This window comes from Falco biarmicus, chromosome 9 (genome assembly GCF_023638135.1).
Source record: "Falco biarmicus isolate bFalBia1 chromosome 9, bFalBia1.pri, whole genome shotgun sequence".
Classification (NCBI taxonomy): domain Eukaryota; kingdom Metazoa; phylum Chordata; class Aves; order Falconiformes; family Falconidae; genus Falco; species Falco biarmicus.
In genome coordinates, this window is record NC_079296.1 from 53,568,391 (window position 1) to 53,591,539 (window position 23,149).

A 23,149-nucleotide genomic window follows, 5' to 3' on the forward strand; every position below is an offset into this window, starting at 1 on the left:
GAATCCATGGATTTCTGTTTTCTGGAAACATATTTAGGCAGTAGGAAGACTGTATTTTAAAGTACAAATGACAGTTGCAAAGTAAAGCTGGAAAATTTCTCCCCCCGCCCCCCCCCGTTTTTAGTTGACTCCTACCTTGAGTAAGAAGTCTGAATTAGAAAGATGGTTGTAACTGTCTTATGAAACCACTGTGTTGTGTTGCTCTGTAAATGGATTATAATACAGGACTGGTTTGGGATTGTGTTCATCTGAGACCAAGGAACATGCTGCTGCAGGGTGATTTCTTGTGAAATTGTGGGCTGTTAAGATGATGGACTTAGCGGGAGCGATCCACATACAGCTTTATTAAGGGCTAGTTTATGCATTTGTGGTGAAAACCATAGCAGTTGTCTATTTTAAATGACTTTGTAAGCCATCTGTATTGCATCTACTGTGCTTCATTGTTTCATTTAGGCACAGATGTTAGAAAAAAATGACTTAAACTCCAGTGTGAATTGTTATTCTCTTTGAAATGAGGATGGTGTCCTCTTGTTTTGGCTCTGGGGAGGTTAGATGAAATGAGCTTCCTAGAGGAGCATCAAATACCACAATTTGCAGCTGACTCTGACCCCAAATGCTTTGTGAGAGCTCGCTGTTCTCCATCCCTTTAGTAGTGCTACCACCGTGTGGCATCATCATGAATTATGATCCCCAGGAAAATGGCATTTACATTCTGTGTCGCTGCCCATGGGAGGACATTGACATCAAATAAAGTGCCATCAGGTTGGAAATCCAGTTGAAGATCTGTATCCTGCTGTCCTGATGAGCTGCTTCAGGGCAAAAGGGTGTAGAGAAGTGCCTGGAAGTTATACAGACGTCATGAACAGCCGTGCAGGCTTCCCACAAAGCAGTGTTGACTGTAGTTTAGGCAGTGCCATTGTGTTTTGCAGACGAGAGGAAGGTATGCGGAGGGGAGATTCCCGAGATAACCCATGTAACAGCTGAGGGGTTTGGCTAGGGTCTGCTCTGGAGAAACTTCACACCTCTGCTACAATCAGGAGCTCATCTGGGAGTTTAAAGCTGGATATGCAGTGAATGCTTCAAAGCTGCTGTCATCTCACCCGTGCATGAAAGGAAGTTCCTTAACAAGCACAGGATAAAAGTAGTTCTGATAGTTACTGTTCTAAAATATATTTAGGAAATACTCCTGACTTTGCTTGACAGTCCCCGGAAAACTTTATCTAAGGTCCAGCTTTCCACAGAAGATTGAACGAGGTGGTCTCCCGAGCTTCTTGCCAACTTCAGCTTTCCTATGATCAATTTTAAAATCACTTGGCATGTTTCTTTCAGGACTTGCAGCCTTCTCAGTAGATGCAATTAAATTAATTTCGGGTGGAAAACAGTGCTTAAAAGAAGCCTTTGGAGGGCACATGCAAACTGATTTCAGGTATATTATTTATTTATTTTTGTTTTGGTGGGGGAGGGGCTGGGGGGGCAGACCCCTTTTAATGTATACGTTAATGCAGGGTGAGTAACCAGCATATTAGAATTAAATGCAGTTGCACACCCATCAGTGAGTATCCCACTTGAGTTGCTTGTATTTCTGCTGCATTGAGGCGTAGTGACATTTGCAAGTTCGTCTCTCTTGAGTGCTTGTGGCAAATGGTCAAAGCATTGGTAATTGAAGTCTGCTGAAATAACTGCAGGTCTTGAAGCATTTTATATTCATCAAGAAGCAATTTTTTTTTTTGCTTTTTTTTATGATGCGGTACAAGAGTGGGATGTTAGTGTAGTCCTGATCTTGTATTCTGTATACTTCTAAACCATCGTAACAAACATTCTTTGTACATCAAAAGGATAGAAGGCATGCAAAGCATGACCTCCGAACAGTGGGTTTTTCCTGTTTACATTGGCCAGGACCCTTTAAAAAAAAATAATTATTTTGTCATGAAGAAGACTACCAAGTAAGTTCACATCTGTGGAAGCTTGTGTAAGGTGGATAGTGAAACTTAGCATGTTCTGCGTGTTCTCGGCCTTCCAGGAGATTATTAAGGACTTTTTGCGGTATCGTCATCTTAGCAATGTAGACGCATAGAATCAAAATGAAATGACTGCTACCGTGCTCTAGCAGGGAGCAAGATGAAGTCAGATTTGCCCAGCAGCTGTTTCTCATTTAATCTGAACAAACACAAGAGCAAAGGTCTTTATCCATCACTTTCCAGCGGGTGCTGTTCAGCTGTGCGACGTCTCTGGCAGTGACCTGGACGATGAGTTGAGGTGTCCGCTCAGCAGGCTGGCAGGTGGCTTCACTTTGGGAGGAGCAGATGCTGTGCTGGAGGGCAGGGATGCTGTGCAGAGGGGCATCAGAAAGCCTCCTGCTGTTGGCCAAAGCCAAATGCAAGGGCACGAGGACATGAAGTACGAACTCGGAGAAGAGGGCTTGCAGGGTGGGGGCTGAACTGTAGGCTTCAGCTGCCTGGAGGAAGGTAATGGAGAAGACTGAGCCAAGGTCCACCCCAAGCACAGAGTGCAAGGACAGGAGGCAGTGGGCACAAGCAACCAGTTATATGGGGGGAAATTGCAACTGGTTATATGGGGAGAAGAAAATTCCCCATGGGGGTGGGGCAGGAGGCCGGGGGGCTGCAGCATCCCCTCTTTGGAGCCCCACCAGCATAAGCACATATCCCAGCAGCCTGGAGCTCGGCTCTACTTTCAGCAGGAGGTTGGGCAGGGGGACCACAAAGGTCCTTCTCAACCTAAATTTTTCTGTCTCGTTCAGCATTGCTGCCCATCTAAACTCCTTGCCAGGCTGTGTGCTGTTAAGTGACTTGCTGTTGTTAATTGTGAATTTAGGAAAAAACCATAAAATTAATCCTCTGAATGACTTATGAAAGGGAATTCACATTTGTGTGCAATTCCAGCTGCACTTGGGTATATACAGCATTATTCCAAAATGCTGGAGGTCCTGATGCTTTTTAGCATCCAGTCTGGTTAATTTGTTCATTATTATTAATGATTATTAGTCTAAGAAAACCTGTTTAGGTTCCATATTGACAGAATAGCATTGCTTATCCCAACAGGTGTTTGTGCTGTTCTGTGGGACTGCATCGCTCTAAACCATCCTCTGGTTACAGTCGTTCATTGAATTGTATTTTACATTAATTTTCATGAAGTAGGTGTATTGGTATGCTTGTGATTTTTGCTATGCTGTTAGCTGGTGTAATACTGGAAATCAAAAACAATTCTATTGATTCAGAGGAGAGTAAAATTTTACATTTATGAAACGCTTAAATTATCAATGCTACTACAGGCTATAGGGCAAAGTGAGAGCTCAGCTTAAATGTGGGAAGGGTTGCTTTCCTGTAGGGTAAACCTGATCAGTATATTTGACTTAGTGAAGCAGAAGCATCATTACAGTCCATAGTTTATGGTTTTGAAGAAACTAAGAAGTGAACCTGTGTTTCGGTGATCAAAGGTAACATGTTTCAATAGTGGTCTCACCACCATGCATCCTCTGGAAAGAGAATATATACCTGGCCATTCCACTGTGGTAGTATTTATATCAAAAATAAGGCTGTTCCTAGTCCATTAAACCAGGATGTGTAACACCAGAAGCGGTTTGTAAAGGAAATTTTATCTATGTAGCTTTGTGTGGTATACATGTGTGAAAGCTACCGCAAAGTTCTACCGTGTTTTGAATTTTCAGTGTTGGAAAAATAAGTCAATTTTGGTCAAGTTGGAACATTTTATAATACATCTACTTTTGTGTTTTTAGTGATGTATTTTGCATATGAGGATGAACATGCACTATTTAAGTCAGAGTGGTAGAAGTCTTGGGTCTGTGATTATTTCCTTCAGATATTTTTGTTGAAGCAGGGAAGGGTTCCTTTCCACAGAACAGAAGAAGGAACCTCTGCAGGTATCAGGTATCAACAGAAAATGTGTTTAGATTTAGATCATTATAGAAGGATAAGGCTGGGAAGCTGCATGGAAAGATAAGCAGGTAAGTTTTGAATTTAATTCTGCTGGGGGAACCATGCTGGTTTACAAAGGCTGCTGCTGAAGGAATCACTAGAAGAGCTCCTGTGGCTTCTTTTGGGCAATATTTAGAAAAGTACTTAATTCTCGATGCTGGGAGGTGGAGGGACACAGTTAGTGGGCTGCAGCTGTCGCTTTTGGTAAAGGCAGCTGGTGCCTGTGGGTAACAGGACATGGCTTAACTGAGCACAAAACTGCATTTTGCTCAGAAATTACTCCCTGGTCTAGACACTGGCAGCAGCCCTGCCTGGGGACCTCCCTGCTGCCGTGGGTGCTGGTGCAGGTAACTTTGCAGGCTGGTTGGGTTTCTGGCAGCACCGTGAGCCATCGGTGCCCCTGGGTGCAGGGGGATGGGTAGAAAGCTGGGGATCTTTTCAGAGCTAGCAAGATCTTTTAAAGATCTCCTTGGCTACTGAGGTTACAGATGACCAGCTGCATGTACAGTCAGCATTTCCCTCTATTTTACCAGTGTGCATCGCTCGTGATTGAGCGGTGTGGTATCTTTCCCTAAAATCTGATCAGGACATGTAAACCAAACTGAATGACTAAAGACCTGCAGGTCCTTTCACCTCCCTGTTTATCCTTTTTCCAGATTGCTGAAAAATGGCATTTCTTTTGTTTATGTTGTCCAGGTGCCAGTGCAGCTCTTCGTGAAACACCATCGTGAAAATCAGCATGTAGTTAGAGCAGAAAGACTAAAGGGCAGAACGAGTGATTCACCCGCTAGCCAGTCTTCACCTGTGTCCCGTGGTTAAAATGCAATGAAGTCAAGAACTTCAGTTTTATATTTTCCAAAAATGATCTTTTGGATGTGCCCTCCATCACAACATTCTTCTTAGTGATCACTGTTTGTGAAATGAGGAAAAAACCCAGTGGCTTGCTGTTCCACCTAACTTCAGTGGTTTTTGTCATTACTCATGAAGCAAATAGTTTGCTTTATTACTGAAGAATTAAATTGTACATTGCTTAGAAAATATTTCCTGCAGGTTCATCTTTCACTGGCTCAAAGGCACTTTGAAGAAGGCATTGTCTTATCACAGTAAGGCATCTTGGAAAGTCATTCAGTGAGCAAATTGCCAGATAATTGCATCGATCTGCTGTTGAGGAAAAATGCTGAAAATGAACTGTTCTTAATCATGATATCAAGGCATTGGTTCTGTTATCTTAATTAGCATGCTGTGAAATAGGATTTTTTTTTTTTTTTTTTAAGGAAGCAACTTAAGGTGATCTGATTGGCTTTTTATTTTTAGTTACTGCCTTTAGTCGGTTCTGTGAAAGAATCAAAGCTGTGTGCCTCTGTGTGTGAGAGGAAGAACAAAGTCTCCAGGATGTTGATGAATGAAAGTACTAAAGGTTTTTCCATAAGAGAAATGTTGAGGTATATCTCAGGTTTTTGTGTAGCTTTGCTGAAAGTTTTTTTTCTCTTTGCTTCAACACTGTTGTTCTCCTAAGCGCTGCCCCCTGGCACAGACAGCATGCGCTTTGCTGCTGGACCTCCTGTTAGCAGGAACGCATCTGTGTTAGTGTTCTGTTGTACATTTGCATCTTCTTTCGCTGACCTGGGCAGAGAAGGTGATGTCTGAGTGGGCAGAAGATGCAGAAAGACAAGGAGTTTGGCTCTTCTAGTGCAGTTTTAAAGCTTTTTTGGTGTTTTTGGTGACGGCTGGAAAGCTTCTATTCAGACATGAGGGCGTTCATTTCATATGACGTTTATGACTTAAATTGCTCTTCTCTCACAAATACACTTTCCTGCATAGGCTTTACTTGACCTATGGACAGCAGGTCTCTTGGAAGTCAGTGTGTTTTGATTTTTTTATATTGTTGGGGTTTGCTCTTGTTTTGAAGTGCTTTTTTGCTGGGTGGTATTAACTTAATATTGACCCAAGTTTAGCTACCATCATTTTTGTTGATTATTAGACTTGGTGTTCTACTTTCCAGCAACTTTTTTTTCTTTCTTTTTTTTTTTTTTTTTTTTTTACATATCTTTATGTAGCTTTGTTCCGTGATCGGGCGAAAAATCTAAGACTGAAGTAAGTGCAAAACTGGTTGAAGCTTGGAAATGAGTTAACATCCCATTATTTTGTCTCATTTGTTTTCAGTAACATGGCTATGGTTCTTTGGTGGCCTTTTAGGGAAGGTATGCAGTACACTTGAGTATGAAGAGAGAAAAACTGAGGATACAATTTCTTTTAAGAACTGCTCTGGTGCTATTTCTGATAAGGCTAAGATAAGTTTTATGAGACAGCTAACTTGCACAAATTGTACATTAATGACTTCAGCTGGAAAAGCAAATCATAAGCACAAAATATGCATGCCGCAGGGCAGGCTTTTGTAGCTAATGCCTGATGTGATGGGAAAGGAATGGGTATGTTTCAGACACAGGCTGCAGAGCTGCTTGTAAATGTAGCTTGGTTCCATTTCACCCCGTCACTGCAGTATGCCAGATACAGGATATATATATACTGGGATTTTATGCTGTTGAAAAGTGTGTGAGCTGGGGAGAAGCCCTTGGCACCCCAGCAGTGCCTGCTGCAGTTGAGGTCTCTGGGATAATCCTTACCACGCTGCAGGAGTGAGCAGTTCTGCCAGGCATGTACTGCACTCAGAGAGCTATAAGAGCAAATTATCCTCATTTCTTCTCTTGATGGAAAGAGGTTGACTTGAAGCTAGCAAAATCAGAGCTACCCGTTATTGGTTTTGCAACTGCCAGAAAGATTTCTTGCCAGAAAATTGGTTCAGGTCCTCAATCTAATGAGGCTTCAAGTTATTTATGAGTCTTTCTGAGACTTCATTAACTCAGGTTTATCTGCTGCCTTTCTGATTTTTCCACAATTAGCAATTGGTAATCTTGTCTAAGAAAAAGACCTCACGGTTTTTATGTGAAATGCACAGTCCCACAGAGTGCGTGAGTGAACTCTTACCTCTCCTCTTCCTACCCCCTACTCAAGATGAGTGTGAGTTGCACTGGCAGTTGGTGTGGCTTCCCAGAAAGTGATTTCTTTGCTTTTGGAACATATAATAGGCTCTAAATTAGCTTTGCCATCTCACAGAGTGCAACTCTTGGTTCTTTCAAATTCCTGTGAAAAAGACAGTCCTCCAGAGCCTGCTGAACTCCAAAAACAGAATATGGTAAAAATTAGCCTGACTGGGAGATAAAAACCTGGTTACTTTTTCCAAAGGTACTGCTAGCCTGGGTTTGTGCTTCTTTTTCAAGCACAAAATTTCTAATTTTTTTTCCTTCTTGAGATGTTTCCCTATACACATGAAAAAATGAAGTAGCTGAGGATGGGATTTTGAATTTAATCTCATGCATAATAGGTTTCAGGAACCCACTTTTGAGAGCAGGGGCACCTGAGCGATGCGAGTAGTGCATCAAAGGCAGCTGTTAACCAGGTTTAAAGAAGTTGAGACCCAGTTTACCAAGCTGGGTTTTCCCATGCCAGGGCATGGAGTATGCTGACGGTGCACTTGTAGGAAAGAGGGGAAAATGCAGAAAAAAAATTTCCTGTAACTTCCCCTTCCCTCCTTCCTCAGTATTTGTAAGCAGGGTGTGACGAGTCTGAGAACTGTATATTAAATATTTTGTTCACCTTTTCCACAAACAGATTTTCTCTTATTACTCCCTGGGATAGAAATACATGGCCAGGTTCTCAGTAGCTGCTCTGTTGGGGGCGGGGGGGGGGGGGGGGGGGGGGGAGTGACTTCACTCTGTTGAAGCTTCAGCCACTCATGGATCAGCCTGAGCGTTTACTTTTCCAGTCACAGGAGGAAAATGTTGATGTTATAACATGGTCAGAGTCTCTCAGGTTATTCCATTGAATCTGTGGGATGAGCACTTATCACATGCTACAGCTGCAAGCAAAATAATTCAGCAGTCAGGGTTTCCATCACCAGGTTGGGACTATACAAACAGACTTAATTTATGCTATAAAAAAGCTCACCATTTTTATTTTGGCTGATACATTCTGAAAGACAAGTTTGGCAGACAGCAGCGTTCAACTGATCCGAAAAAATGGATCCCATGGGCCAGTGGCGTTTGTTCTTGGGCATCTCTGCATCAGTTGGAAAGCAGGTAAATAACAGGAAAATAAAAATGATGTTTGTATAATGCAATTTAATGAAGTGTAGCTGTATTTCTAGGTGTGTGTCATCTTTGGGAGCACAGAGGGGACATACAGGGAATGTTGTGTGTCTCCTATGTTGTCATGCAGGGGTAGATCTGCCAGGGACACGGCTGGAGGGGCAGGGGGGCAGCAAGGGACTGGCAGGTATGGGAGACAGGACTGGAGTAGGGGAAACAGGTCTAATGTGCAGGTCTTGCTTGAAATGTAATTCAACTAGTGGATAGACATTGAAGACTGAAAACGATTTAAAATTACTTTTAGTAGGCTGTCCATTGATTGATCTGAAATAATCTCTCCAGGAGTATTAAATAAAAAATAAAAAAATTTAGGGGGAGGACAGCAAAATATCAATTACTTGGGTGAAAAGAGAAATAGAAATATGGAAGAATGGAAATAGAATGTGAAGGGTGTCCTTCCTTAGTCTCTTGGGCCTATATATATATTTTTTTTTTCCTTACCCTAAAATACACATGTGTGCGACTTGTCTCTATGAAGCTGGTACAATGGCTTGGGCTTAAATGAATGGGTGTGTATTTGTGGTTTGAGTGATTGTGGGTCCAGAACGTACACAGGATAGAAACCAAGATAATGTTCCCTGGACCAGGAAACACAGACAACTAGGAGGGTGTTTTAAGTGTTCACTGCTTTGAAAGATTCCTTGTTTTGGAGAAATTAATTTGTTACTTAACGGAACTGATTACTCAAAATATAAGCAGAAAATGCAAAACAAACAAAAGAAGTAAAAATCATAGTACCTGTGAATCTGTAAATTACACTGGTGATTTCAGTGATGCTATTTTAAACCTGTTTCATCAGAAAGGGTTATTAAAAGGAAGTAGGGTGTACTGGTTTAGTTTCATATCCTCTAGGGCTAAAAGCATCATATAAGTCATTTTAGGGTCTTTCTGTGTCTGACAGAAACTAAAATTAAGTGTTTATGTTTCTGTAGCCTAAGGCAATCTGAGCTCATCTGAAAGGTTTATAGTTGTCTTATTAGGAAGTTACTGTTTAATTAGCTATATCATACTGGCAGCATATTTTTAGTACATCAGAAGAAGTAATAGGAATATACTGTGATGCATAATAATCTTGTCTTCATACTTGTAAAACTGCAGTTCTGGTAAAAATGTCACATTCTTTTCCATATGAAAATAAAATTCATCTTCTGAAATGGCCCTCAAGGCATACGATATCTATGTGCAGGTGCTCCCTTGTTCTGCAGGTAAGTGGCAGTATGGGTGTGTGTGTGAATTTTGGAATAACAAATGATTTGTGTAATATTCCCTGGTAAAAACCTGAAAGCAGCCATGCACTGTGCAAGCATCAAAGTTGGATTAGCAACCCCAGCATGTACGTACACACTGTGTCTGGGACCTCAGGACCCCTCAGTGTCCCCGTAATCCCTGGGTGGGGGACAGAGCCATTCCTGGGAACCTCGTGATGGTGATGCCTTGGCTTATGCCTCTGCTGCAGTGTGAAATGTGCTTTTCACCTGTCCTTGCATTCTCCCCGCAAACACACCCCTGCTTGTGTTTTATCCTCAATGTATAATGTGAAACAAGTGACCTAAACATCATGTAAGTGAATAACGCGATGCCAGGCTTGTCTGAAGTGCAGGGGAGTGTGTGTTTGTGCATCCTCCATGTGAGTCTGGGCTACCAGCAGGTTTCCCGTAAGCAGAAACAGATGGCTCGGGCAGCTGCAGAGCTCTTGCCAGCTTCCTTTTTTCAGAGGATGCCGTAAAAAACACTGGGGGAGAAAAGAAGTCCTTTTTTTGGGAGGGGGGGGGGTGGTGGGAATCTGCCTTTTCAGAAAACAGCTGGTTTTATAACAGGAGGAATTTTCCTACCCTGTTACTTCAGCGGATGCTGCTGGTGCTTGGCACTGAAGGGGAGCAAGGGCAGGACATGCGCCTGCCAGACAGTGCCGGGCTGGGGGCTGTGCTCTTGCTGTTGTCTGCTGTTGTGGTTGTGAAAACAAAGCTCGCAGATATGGAATGAAGTGTCCCGTATAGACGCTGGATTTTGTTCTTTTAAGTCAGCCTACTTCTTTACTTCCGAAAATAGAAATATATTTCTCTTTGATCTTAGGTCCAGGATACAGTCTCAGTCCAAAAAGTTATTCTCATGGTAACAAACCACATTTGACTGAGGGGTATTTTCCACCAAAAAAATATTTTTGGATGGAATAGGCCAGCATTGCTAAACACAATGGTCAAATCTACAACTTTTGTTACGCATTTCACTCTGAGGAGCTTCCAAATGGGACTGTCCTCTGTATTTTCTGCACATGGTGTCTTTGAGACAGCTGTCAAGGGCTGGTGGGAAAACACTCGGTCTTTTTTTATCCCAGTCCTCAAAGGAAAACATTCCTTTATGCAAAAATCCAACTTGCAGAATAAGGAAGAGAAATCCTTGCAAAATTATGTTTGTGAGCTATAACTAAATCTGCTGAAATACCCTGAGCAGCACTCAAAATTTACTTGTGCTAAATATTTCCTAAGAGTATACTTCTATTTTATTGTGTTATTATTGTACTATTAATCATACTTCTGTTCCTTAGTAAATATGTTCAAGAGTAACAATTCTTTTTAATACCATGTCTTGAAAAGAATTGATAAGGATATGAATGCTGACTGGCTGTGGATGTTAAGTGCTTTGCCAGGGATTTGAGATACATGTACATTTTATCAACAGTAATGCCATCAGGAATTCCAGTGATGATTTTAAAACACATGAAATAATAAAATATCAATTTATTCTGGAGAAAGTATGACAGTGAATGCATACTGTTGTTGACACCAGATGTCATTGGAAAGCAAATATTCTTTAGGTTGTTTATTTGTCAGCAACAGAAGTGATGACAGCAACCTATAGGAAAATCAATAGCTGGATTTTCCATCAGTCACTGCCTCTTGCCAAACTGCTATTCCTGAATGATACTGCATCAAATTAGCATATGTTTGCACGCTTCTTTGTTAATTAACGTTGTTGATATTTGAGGGGGAAAAAAAGGGGGGGGGGGGATTGCATATTAGTAGCGGATGGGACAAACAGCAACTACGAGAGTGAGGTCTGCTGCACTGCTGACGGCTGCGTTGGGAGCATCAGTGTTTCCTGCCCCAGCACGATGCAGGCACGGGTATCCAGGCAGGGTTGCCTTCCTCAGTGTCATCGTCACTTGTGCTTTGGGGAGGAAGCCTCATCGCCTCTTGATTTATTTCTCATTGTATTTTCCCAGTTACGGTATATCTGCCAGTTCCTCTTCCTTCCCCCTGAGTGATGCTTTCAACCTTTTATTGCTTGAAATTTCCTGCTTGAAATTATCTGCTAATTAATCACTACATTGCCATTTTTTGATTGAAGCCCAGCTCCTACCAAACTCTTTGTCTCCTTCCAAAACAAACAAAAAAAAGAAGAAAAAAAAAAAAGAAGAAAAAGATGGAGACGTACTTAAGAGGACTTTATTCATGAATGAGCAATGGCAGACTGTAGTCTTTTGGCTCCATCTGCTAATGCTGCCGTGGGGAGTTCTTGTACAGGCTGTAATTTCTCTTCCAACTCAAGCTGCAAACTGACTTTATACATCTGATGCAATGTACTGTTCATACCTGGTGAGGTCCCAGAGGAGCCACCAGTCTTCCTGCTGGTACCAGAGTTGCCCAGTTTTCTATACTTCAGTGGGTCTTCCTGATTTTGCTTAAATACATGCAATTACAGCTGTATCTCAGAAATTGGCTGGCATCCATCTGCTCCCATCCTCCTCCTCTTAGTCTTGTTTACCTGTAGTTGGAAGTGCATTTTTCTCTCTTCTTTCACCCACTCACTCCCTTCAAACCTCGTTTGAAACTAGTAAGACAGTCATTTACTGCACTAAGGGTCAGGCAAAAAGAGAAACTATAGCAAAAGGAAGGAAGAAGTGTTGTTAATTGCAGAAAACAAGTACTTCTTGAAGTTAATTGAGGTCTGAAAGAACCTATGCTGGACACATTAACATCAGTGAAACTGAATATGCTATTTGGTAATTGCAGTGAGGGTAAGCAGCTCTCTAGATCCAGACTACTTCAGATATTTTTAGTTGTTCCTTTAGTCATCAGCTTCCACTTCTCTCTGTTCCAGGCACCGGTGGGAAAATGCAGCAGCCCTTTTCTCCAGAAGGGTCACACTGTGCTGAGAAGACGGGATTTTTTTCACTTCTTTTTTGCATAGAGGGCAAACGCAGGGTTTTGAGCTCTTCGAATTATTCTGGCTAATACTTACTCCCATCACAAAACTGTAATGTTTCTCAACTTTTCGAGGATTACTAGGCAAGTGTTAAGCAGGTCTGAGTTTGAGTTGAAATAATGAACCGTTGCTCATGATAAGCAGCTGAATATGTTCTCTAATTAATTATGTTCTGTCTGAGCTACAACACTGGGCAGAACATGAAGCAGCAGACCTGGAAATGTGTCTCCATCTTCCAGCAGTCTGCTGGGTTTTGTACTGAATTGGGTAGCTAGCAAAAGTCTGAGCAATTTCCAGGGAACGACGGATATGCTTTGAAATGACTTTTAACACTTGCCCTCACCCAGCCAAGCTTTTCATCCGAGAACGGCCTGCTTTATGGGTCTCCCAAGTGGTTCTGCGTTCTTGTGTATCTCTTAAATGCACTAAACCAAATGCAGTTGGATTATGGTGAAAAAGTATACAGTGAAAATGTATAGAAAGGTTGTAAAACTCTTACTTAACTGTTTTGTTTCCAGAAAGATGTTCCACTAATTCTTGAGGAGGCTTGTTAACTGGAGGCAGGGATATGGTGCTTTCCTGGAGATGGGGATGTTGATGTGAGGGATGGTTGGGTTGAACTTCTTCCTTTCCCTCTGTTGGTGGCCTAGGCTACGCTCAGATGATCACGTTGGCAGCAGTAAAAGCCATGGTGATGGTGGTCTGAGCAAATTGCTACAGTGAACTCTGCTCATGAGAAGAGTTTGATTCTAAAAGCAGTTGTATGCTACAGCTTTTTGTAACTCCTTAAATCTACAGGTTAAGGTGATGAAGAGGTAATTCAGTATTTTAGCAGAAAGTCTTGGGAGTTTGGACTTTGATGGGGTCAATGTATCAGGGCTGGAGCTCTTCCTAGCTGAAGACTATGGCTCATCCACAGTACAACGATCTTTTCTGTTTTTAAAGAACTTGGCTGTTTTTCTCCACGTAAAATTTCTCAAAATAGTTTGAGGTTACTATACTGGTTAATAAAGCCACACTGACTGTAATAGAAATGATTGGGAGCAACCATCAGTCAGAGCTGAATTTGAACTGGAATGGAGCAAAAAAGCGGCAGCAACAGGAACTCCCTGTTTCCCATGTCGAGCTGCAGCAGTCACTGCGTTTGGTCAACTGCAGTCCAAGATCTGAGCAAACTTTAGAGCTGGCAGGCACAGTTGGGATGAAAAGGGGAATGTCACGCACGGAACGATGTGCGTGGTGTGTTGAAATGGTGTAAACAAGGTCTGGAGGAAGCAGAACCTTCGTTTTCATTTGCTTTTAGTCTATGGGGTCAGAAAAGACCTTGATATTATAAATTAGGGAATAATTACTTTTCAGGTGGTTATTCACGACGATAATCTTCTACAATGTTTGTGTCCTTCAGAAAAGCAACTGTATTATGGATGTGGTGTTCTTTGATGTGGACACTGACGAACTCAATCTGTGCACAACTGAAATACAAAATAAAAAAAAGAAAATACAGTTATTACAAGATAACCAGGTTTCACTGTCTGGATTGGCAGTACTTGAACATATGTTTGCTGTCAGCTTGGCTTGCAGATGAAAACCTTAACGTTTCGAACACGGTGGCTCTTTGGGCTCTGTGTGTTAAGGGGGGGGTGTAGCAGCCCCGAGAGCCTTGTCTGCGGGCAGGCTCGGCAGTGGCGTTCGTGTTTCAGCGCTGACGATTCCTTTTCCTTTAACTGCTTTAGTGTTTTCCCAGTAACATTTGTTATACCCCATGATTATCAGTGTATACTTACTTAGTAAGTTTATATATAATAATTTAATTATTTCTATTACTACTGTGTTACCAGGTTTGCTAGGCAGGCTGTTTAGTTGTCATTCTAAGGTGCAGAAGTCACTTTGCTCAGCAGGGTAAGGGGGGATTTATGCCGTAGCCCAGCTGGGCATCTGCTCACCGTGCTGATGGTGCTGGATGTGCAGGATAACCTACATACACAGTTCTAACCAGCTTCAGCTGAATTGCTTTGACCTCCTTTTTCTTTAACCGTGAGCAGCAAAAGGAAAGGAGGCAGCTTTTTTTTTGTTAATTTTTATTTTCGGTCTGTTAAGCCCCCTCATGTTTGTATTCAAAGGGCATTACATGAAACAGTCTGGTTTGTTGTTATGTGGCAGATTGGTACAAGGGACATGTTGCTGCAAGGTGGTGTACATGCAAACCAGTTCATTAAGAATATATTATCAGGTTTAAAATCATTAGATATTCTCCCGATGACTCTACTGGTGGTGTGTGATTTCTCATGATTGTGAAAGGAAGAGAACAAAATGAAAATCACATCTTGTTGGGGGCTTTTTGTTTTGTGGGGTTATTTTTGACTTGTAAATCTCTTAAGTATGTCTTAGCACACAATTATTTTAAGTTTGGCATCAGGAATTGTTGGAGAAGCTAGCACTTACTCTGACTTTCCTTAATTTAATAAAATATTTTCTATTGAAAAGGTATGACTCCAGGATGTAAACTAGTTTGCACTTTATTTTAATTTTGGAGTTTAATAGTCTAAAAGAGGAATGATTTGTAAATAGTGAAAATATTTAATTAAACATTTGTAAATATTTGGACATGTATATGTACATATATACAGACCACAGATCTCAACACAGTTGTGCTTGCAGGATGAGAAGAGGCCATTGCAGCCTCATTATTTGTTGTCCCCCATAGATCCATCTTCTGCCCGGCACTAGCTCCTTCAGGAAACGACAGACCTTGTGCTCGGGGACGGGGAGCTGTTGCAGAAGGGGTGCAGCCCTCTCCTCTGTAGTAGGAAGCCTCTGTCGGGATGCTGTGGAGGTTTGCCCCAGTGGTAATGTGTAACCTGCAGTTCCTGCTCTCACCAGATATTCCCTTTGAAGAGTGGATAAACCTGTCAGTAAATCAGACCGTGGTCTGCTCATCTCTTTTTCATGCGGGATAGATAGAGCATATTTTGAGAGTGCCAGCCTCTGCTTTAGTCTTCCAGAAGCAAAGACAAGTATAGTAGCCAGCTCTGTGGCAGGTGAACTTAGACAATCGTGGTAGGTCCCTTCCAGCTGAGGTATTTTGTTCTGTTTCCCCAGAGTAAAACACTGTGGGTGATGGGACTTTGCACCTTTGCCTGAATTTATGAGTTGCAGCCTGTTGTCCTACGTGGGACCTTAGTAATGGCATGGTCCAAAGTCTTTACCTTTTCTGAAAGAAGAAAACGTGCTGCTCAGGGTGTGTCGAAAGCAAGCCTGGGTGGAGGTTAATGTAATGTGACTAGTATGAATAAATGCATCTCTTGTTCTGATTCAGCAGTAACTTGGCTGGAATAAAAGGAGAATGTTCTCAAGTCAATATTTTAGTACGTCCAAGTTGTGCACAACAACAGGAGCGATGCAGATGTTGACTTGTTGGTAGGAAACTAGAGGGTAAGAATCTCTTTAGCAGTTTGGGGAAGTTTTCCCACTTGGAGTCTGCAGGAAGCTGCTGGAGAGACCCCTCCAGTTAGCCCAGCTGCAGGGTCAGAGGTTCCTGCTGGGCGGCGCTTCCCCTGCCACTTCATGTGTTGGCTCCTGGCAGCACCCCTAACACCAGCTGGCTGTAGCTCTGTGATCCTGCCCCCAACGCCCCAGCAGAAGGCAGTGGGTCGCTTTGACGTGGAGTGGACAGGCCTATGTGAGGGAGCTTCAGCCTGCAGCCAAAGGGCTCCTCTCCCCAGCTTCTACCGTGACCAGGTGGGAAGCTACAGAAACCCATAGAAGCTATACTGCAACATCACCATGGCAACCAGTGAAAATAAGTGACCCTTCTGGAAAAAAAAACCAACAAAGATTTCAAATTTTATTGCATCCAAGAATTATCAGTGTCTGATTGCAGCGCTAGCACATCCATGTTTCAAAGTTTCTTGTCAACAAAACCAAATGGCGATGGATATTTATCTAACGCTCAGGGGAAAGTACTTGCAAGCCTGTCCAGTTGCTTCAAGAAAAAGAAATGGGATTAAGCCAAACAATCTAGAAGAAATACTGCATTAATTACATTTATAAAGCTACCAAGTGCAAGATTAAAAATAAAAAAAAAAAATCTGTTTCTATCATCAATTGGATGAGTGTAGCCCCCATGAAAAAATCAGAACACCTTCATTCTATAAGTGAATGTTAAAGTCTAGGGTTTGGGGGTTATTTTAAGACATTTGAAGAAGTAGCCATGTATCCAGTCATTTTCTGAATGCAAGAACCCTGTTTTTAACATAGGAATCCTTTACCAGTCCTCAAGATACCAGTTTGCTCTAGTTCTTTATGCATAAGTCTCTGAAATTTTTGGGGTTTTGGGGGGTTTCTTTGTTTTTTGATATTTTTTTAATCAGGAAGTTACTAAATTATTTAAACTGTTTCACAAAACTCAGAACCATGTAAATAAAAATGGGGAGTTTGATAATTACAAGAGCAGTGTGCTGTTGAGTCAGAGCTTATTTTGCATAGCATTACCATTTCATGTCCTCTTTAGCTAAGAAACTGAACTGTGTAGGAAAATACCATATGATATTACATATGGCATTTTAATAACACGTATTTTACATATCTTCTGCTTAGCCTAACCGATAAATGTGAAATGTAAAATTTCAAGATGTCTTACCATTTCCAATGGAAAGTCAAGTTCACTTGGCAAGCTAGACCGTGCTGCTTTTTTTTAAAAAAAAAATATTTTATTTTATTTTTTTTCTTTGAGCAGAGGAGTGAGTCTTGTGCATCTGGGGGACTGTTGCCCTGTGGTTATTTGTCCACCAGCTCACCTTCAGCCAGGGTGCCGTGCCGTGCCTGCCAGCAGCGGGGCTGTGCTGGGTGACCTCCTTCCTTCTCTTCCTCCTCTAATCGCAGTTAGTGACAGCTTCTTCTGAAACATGAGTTCAGGTGAAGATTAGGGATCCTTTCATGTTATTTCTGGCTCCTGCATTTTAACTGTTGATCTGTGTTGACGAGAGAGGGGAGAAAGACGCAGAGTAGATGAGAGCCTGCAGCCAGCAAATGGAGAAGGCATAGGAGACTGGAGTGAGATCTGAAGACACTACCCTGCTTGGATTTCTGTGTGTCTGTTATAAATGAAGGCTGTAGGTGTTTTAACAGGTAAGAGTTGATTTTTGTTCTAGCTCATGACATTGGTGTGGGGAAATACATGAATCTCCCAATACTTCTATGCACTGGTCTGAATGGTTGGAGTCTTGGGTTTATCTTCTGGCTTTACACAAGGTACTTGTATGTTTTAGTTTAAAAGCCTACATCCATACATTTGTAGGTACTTAAAGGCACTCAGAGTTGCCTGGTGAAACTTGCCAGAGTATTGAGGTACCAGACTTCAGATCTAAGATACAGGATATTTACCCTTCCACAAGTACCTTTATACCAAATTTGAAGACTTGATGTGGTGTCTCACACCTATGATATTTAGAAGTAAATATGAACTGTTTTTAAATTATAGCTATGGATACTGTGAATTTATTTATGCTTTTGTCTAGAAACATTAGACCTTGAGGGAACTTGCTGAAATATTTTTAGCCTTCTGCATAATTTGGGAAGTACTACTTCTACTGTAGTGTATAAAATGAGTTTCCAAGATGTACTGTGAATTCAAGAAGATAACGAGCAATCATTACTCAGAAAAACATACTCACTTTTTTTTCATAAGTGTAGTCTTAGCATTAGGTTATTTTCAAGAAAAATATTTTGGTCTGTTAAATCTGCCTTTCCTAAGGTGGAGAAGTTGAAGTTGGTGATAAAGACCTGACCTCTACCCCTTTATTCCCATTATTAACATTTGAAGCCTGTGATGGTTTTCCTCTGTTTGTTTATGCATGGGAAAAAAAAATGACAGTGGGATTAATCAGCTCCATATGCCGTTTCCTTCCCGAGCAAGTAGAATGGTTGGGGTTTTTTCTGAATGTGTAGATAGGACAAGTATTGGATATATATCATGTTGATTATTCAAACCTGTTATTTTTAAAAAAACCATCGTAGCCACTGTGATATAAGAACCAGGGATTAAGTTGTCTTCATTACAAAGTAAACAGTCACTTAAAATATTGACAATTAAAGAATATTTAAAAACACAGATTTGAGAGTTCTCAAGTTTCATAAAACGGTGATTAGACTGAATGATACGTAATTTGTACTCATGCTTGGCTGCAGAGATGCAGCCTTGGATATTACTTGGGCAAGTAATACCCAAGTAAACAAAACCTTTTCATTTTTTTTAATCAAAAGTCATTACGGTTGAACCCTGCCCAGCATTCCCATTTGTAGTCCAATATAGTTCTGTGTCATTCAGAGATGGAGAAGAATCTCTGGCCATGCTTCTAAAAAAAAAAAACCACAAAAAAACCCAAACAAAAAAACAACAAAAAACCCCCCCAAACCAACGTTATTTAATGATTACTGTAATCTTAGGTTGTACTGCATTTGAACAAGCAAGTCTTCAAGGACACTTTACAAGTACGGTAGTGGTAGATGTTAGGCTTTGGTCGAGCGTTTGAAGTTATATTTTGTTCAAAGAACTGTTCCCAAGTTAACATCAAAATGGAACAATTTCTGGTGATCTTGAACATTTCTGAAATTGCTCTGTGAATTTGCAGTTGAGTCCTCAGAATTATTCTAGATAACCACATTACTGATGAGACTATATAAAATACATGTCGAAAACAGCCCCAAAGAAGACTTAAAGCTAATTCTAATGCTTTTGGCTTAAATTTCAACAGCTTTGCTGGGTTTGCATGAAGAATTTCAATAAGTATGTATTGGCTCTATTAGCTTAAGTGGTTAGAAGAACACAGTGATGGGAATGGATCATAATCCTTTGGTTAACAAGGATGGAATAGGGAAGTATTATAGGCTTACTGCAGCCGTTGTCAGGAGTGTATGCTATTAGGCTGCTTTCCACAATGTGATATAGTCTTTCCCCTAAGTCGATGTATGTGTTGCGTATAGGGAAACCCTATTTTGGGGGTATATCTAAGTGCATTCCAGCAGATGCATTCAAAAGTTCTGCACAGCTGCCGTTTTCCTGAAGTTATTCACAATTAAAATAATGTAATTAAGTAACTTAAATATGGTCATGATGAAAATAATTTTTGTACCCTATGTTTACTCTCCAGTTGTGACTTTAGCGTGGGCTGCAGAGATATTCTGCAGTGCAAATGAGTAGTAATAATGCAAATGAGTAGTAATAATGAGTAGTAATGTCTTTCCTGTTCAGACTACCTGCAGATAGCCACATACATTTGCCTTCCTTGAAAAGTAACATGCTGCCTGTATCAAAATTTTTTGTCCTCATTTAAAACGTAATCTTTTACCTTTTCCTCAGCCTTATTTGGTGCCTTGCTTTTCTCATACGTATGATGCGGCCTTATTACTGAATCAAAATTGTCGTACTTCCAGATAAAAAATGTATTTCATGTTGATTAAAAGGAATTAAAGATTATAGGTGTATAAAATAAAAATCCTGAAAATGTCTTAGAAGTGAGGATTCGTGCATCACAAAAGTATTATTTGACAGTTATTTATATATAAAGACTCATTGTCTTCCAGGTAGTTTTCATGTTGATGAATAAATGAGCCATAAAGCTGTACTTTCAGATCCATGTATGCATTTCAGAAATGGCATGTGAGTGTTCTCCTTTTCCAGGGGTCATCGCAAAGCTGAGTCAAGCACATTGCAGTTTAAAACACTGATGCATTAGATTGCGCAGCTGTTAGTTAAGGGTCTGCGATTTCTTCTGGGATTAATTTTGTTTGCGTATTTGAAATACTAATCCTTGCCTTTTGAGGCAATATCTTGGAATTATTGAAGTGATAAATTTTGCTTAGAGTCATCTATTTAGCTAGCTCGAGTGCCGAGAGAGCTAAACTGAAGATTTGTCATTTATCACTCTAGTTACTGTTGAAAAAAAAGTTAGAACCAAGTGCCATAGATACACTTTTAGGAGAAGGATGTAAGCTTCGCTTTAGCAGGTCATTATGTGTATTCTACTGTTCAGTTTTCTGAGCCAACAGGATATAAATATCTGGGAAGGAAAACAGAAGGTCAAGCGTAAACCTCTCACATCAAAGGATGCCATCCAGCATCTTTCAATCTTCATTCTGCTCATCTCTGATGAGAGAAACATACTTTTTTTTTCTTTCTTAATGCAAACACAAAAAAAGAGTCTCTGAATTTACTGGGGCTAGGAATAGTAAATGGTGGGAGTTAGGAAATGTGTAGATTGAGGAGTGTCAGGGATGCAGGGGTGGTACAGCCCAGGGGTGAGAGCAGTGACTGACACTGAATCCTTATGCCAGGTTTTCCTGGGAAAGGTTTTCAAGCTATACTCTGATACAGCTGTGCATGTTTAAGTGTTGGGGTGTTTTGCTGCAGGTAATACTTCTAAGGAAGCTCAAAATGTTATGGCAGTCGCATAATTATAACTGCAGTGGAAAGAGCTTATTTTCTAAATATAGTGATGATATTTAATTGTATAATTCTCATCTTTGGGACAAGAAAAGCTCACTCCCTTGCTCAAATTTCCGAGTTGGTGAATATGACTACTGAGTGTGTAGGCAGCAATGGAAGTAATTTGTAGACATGGAGGCTATACATGAATTTTATGAGCTGTTCTGCTACCCTACTAAAATGCTGTGTGATTCTGAGGCTGGATGATGGAGCAGGACACACCCTTGCCCAGTTTGCCAACAGCACCCAACTGGGAGAGTGGGTGGTAGACCTGATAGCAATGTTGCCACCCAGAGGGATGTGGACCAGCAGGAACATGGTGAACCTCCATGGAGACACACCAAGTCCTGCCCATGGGAGGAACTTGTGCTGCAGGGAAGCAGCTGGAGGGATGCCACCACATATTTAAATCTACTTTAGGATCTAATTTTTGAAAGCTGTCCTTTGGTTGACCAACATTTATGCATACTTGGCCTTAGCCCCGTGTTGTGCGTTAGCGTTTTAAACCTGTTTTTTTAAACAGGAGCTCTTGCAAAAAGGCAGACTGTTTAAAGTTTGGCCATGTGTATGCAAATACTTATTGTGGCTTAATGATTTTGCTCATTTTGAATAAAGCAGGTTGTCATTTTTCAGTGATATTTAAACCCGGCAAGCAGAACATTTGTGCAGCACGCTGCTTTGTGTTTGAGTTGGAGGTAAAACCTGTGGTCAGTGCTAATAAGGTGCAGGGCGAACCTTCTATGCCCCCCAGCCAACTCCTTTTCTTTTCTTGACATCTCTTGGGATTGCATGGTCCAGCGGTGCTGTAGGATGGCAGTCACACAAAGGTGAATGTAAATGTTGAAATGTCTGTAGGTGCTATAGGTTGGCTTTGCTGTCAATGCTCATGATTGCTCTTCCTGGCTTTCTTGTTGATAGATTCATGCATTTCAGACAGTTTGCACCCTTTGGCACAATTTTGTCCTTTATGGAAGCATAACATGATAGGCTGAAACACTGAATAGTCCAAAGTGAGAGATAACATAGCAATCAGTGTTTGGGAAGCAGGTCTAGAAGAGATGAAGTGTGCTCTTTGCTGAATATTCAGACAATATAAGCCTCGTGAAGGTTGTGCAGTTATCTTGCATATTCATGAGAAGATAGTCTGCCCTTGCTAAAGGAATGTACTGTGGGACTGCTACAGCTGTGAGGTCTCTGGCACTTAATCAGATCTCACAAACACAGAATTCATAGCACAAATGTGTTGCCTTAAGCAGCAGTGAGTAACGTGGATTATTTTTCTTAAGGTTTTCAAGAACCATCTTCATACAGAAGTTGTAGTATTATTAGTTCACAATAAACATCACAGTTGACCGGAAAACCTATTTCTGTATTGAAGGTTGCTATTTATATTTAGGTGGCTTTGAAGAAAGAAAAATCCTGATGTAATTATTTATCAAAGTCGTCAGAACAAAATAAATAAAGTGCCCTTGGTTGCCCGGTCTAATGATACATTTTCTCAAAAGATGCAGCAGCTCCACTGCAGACAGATTCCTGTATTTTGGGTAAGTAGCACAGGTTTAGGGGAAGGCAGGGAATCATTGACCTAAATACGTATTTATCTGAGAACTATTCCATTACAGGGAGGTTTTTAAATAAAAGCGATCTCAATCTTAGTCCTCTGAGTCAGTAGGGGTTTGAGCATCTTTAAGTTTACAGGATCCAATAAATTTGCATGGACTTTTCTTGCGTTACTCTGTTTGTTACACAGTTTCTTTAATAATCTTGCAGTTTATCATTGGTTTGGATGTTTGTGTATTAGTGATATGATCTTAGCATGAAGGTATAGGACAGATCTAAAGTGCGCCGTGTCAGACTGAACTACCTACTTTTCATTATTTTTTTTTTTTGAATGGCTATTTCAGAGGAGATGATTTTCTGGCTGTGACAATTCAAATTTCTTTAAGGCTCAGAAGCACCAGGTACAGAAACATGTTTTTCTTTAGCCATGAGATGCTGTCTGTAATTTTGTATGCTATGAACAGTGATACTTTTGTGGGGTTTTTTTTCCTCCTGACATTCTCACATTTGTAAGGGGCATCTTTAAGGCACCAAAGAGGCTGCAAATGTACCTTCTGGTGTGTATTTTATCTTTCTTCCACTTCAGCTCACTCACTGCTGCCTGCCAGCCGCTCGCTCTGGTAGGAGCTCCCCTACCTTTCCCAGGGGTCGCTGCTGGCTTCTGGTTTGGAGAAGCAGTGGTCATCAGAGAGGCAGGGGGGCTGGAAGGCAAGGGGCAGAGCAACGATGGATGCCTTTGCAAA

The 23,149-nt window shown here is 41.1% G+C and overlaps 1 protein-coding gene across 3 annotated transcripts in view; it reads left to right on the forward strand.

The window, feature by feature from the left end:
• PTPRE (protein tyrosine phosphatase receptor type E) overlaps positions 1-23,149 on the forward strand; it is a 109,138-nt gene that overhangs the window by 23,480 nt on the left and 62,509 nt on the right. Inside the window, exon 1 of one of the 3 annotated variants that reach the window (XM_056351233.1) lies at positions 7,977-8,089. The exons of 1 other annotated variant lie outside the window; for it this stretch is intronic. The gene's annotated coding sequence lies outside the window, so the exon portion shown is untranslated. Of the gene's footprint in view, positions 1-7,976; positions 8,090-17,289; positions 17,492-23,149 lie in introns of those variants that run through there. One more of the 3 variants, XM_056351230.1, reaches the window with a different exon arrangement.